Source organism: Octopus bimaculoides, chromosome 20 (assembly GCF_001194135.2).
Source record: "Octopus bimaculoides isolate UCB-OBI-ISO-001 chromosome 20, ASM119413v2, whole genome shotgun sequence".
Classification (NCBI taxonomy): domain Eukaryota; kingdom Metazoa; phylum Mollusca; class Cephalopoda; order Octopoda; family Octopodidae; genus Octopus; species Octopus bimaculoides.
This window is the reverse complement of record NC_069000.1, coordinates 44,957,221-44,958,467: the sequence shown is the minus strand read 5'-3', so window position 1 is coordinate 44,958,467 and position 1,247 is coordinate 44,957,221.

Below are 1,247 nucleotides of genomic sequence, written 5' to 3'. Positions count from 1 at the left end.
TTTTTTTTTTTTTTTTTTGTTTTTGCAGATGGTGAAAGTGATGAGGAAGATAGCGATGATGATGAAAATTTGGATGATGACTGGGACGACTAAATTAGAAGAAATTGATGTTGAACCTACTGAGGATGATAATGGTGGTGGTGGTGGTGATGATGATGGAGATAATGGCAGTGGTGGTGGCGGTGGAGAAGCGAATGTCCTGCATGTCAGATCTTTTTTTGTTTTTGTGTGTGTGCAGGACATGTATCTATTTTGCCTTATTAGTCTGCACACATTTGCTCATTGACAACCTTACTACAACCACAACAGCAGCTGTTACTACTATTGTTACTAATCACTGCAAGACAACTACAAGAATATTCCAAAGACTTTTTCAACGTTGTCGTCAAGTGGGAAACAGTTTCGCTACTCGTTCCCTACCTCTTCCCCCCCTTCACTATTGCCACCACCACTTACAACAACAATAATACATACATAAAATTTTAAAAAAACAGAAATATAAACCAATCAGAAACTTCCAGCTCTCCATACGAGTTCTAACCAACTTCTTTTTTAAGAAATTTTTTTTAAGAAAACCAAGTATTTTGTAATTTCAATTTAATCATGACCATACGCACCCCCTTCCTCCATCCTCAACCACACCAACACACACACACACACATCAGATAAACAGATGCTTGTTTCCTTGGAAATAGAGCAGCTCGCAATAATAATAATAATAATGGTAAACGAATCTGTATGATAGATATTACAGAAAGGTTGTTATACTCTCGGAATTGGCAGAGCTTCAGAAGAAATATTTACCATGGAGGCAGTGGGGTGGGGGTAGGTTATGGTTTGTCTTTGAGTCAAAGTGGTTTAACTTCAGTTGACTTTGTTTTGTCATCACCCCCACCTTCTTTCAGCATATGTGGCAGGAGGGAAACAGTTGATAAAAGTTATTGCCGGTTTGAAAGAAACTATGGCAGATCACTTCTAATTGAAGTACATACCAAAAAATGGACAAAAAAAAAAATGGTAGTTATAAGAAGAATGTAAAAATGTTTAAAAAATAAATTAGAAAAAAAAAACTTTTAAGCATTGATGCCCCATCTCCATAATGGCCAAAATTTGCTGCTCTGGAAATACTACAAATGGAATAAAAGAATAATATATATATATATGCATATGTGTGTATATATATAATCATATATGTATGTATAACAAAATAAAAGTCATTTTAATCAACAACAACAAAATTATTTGAG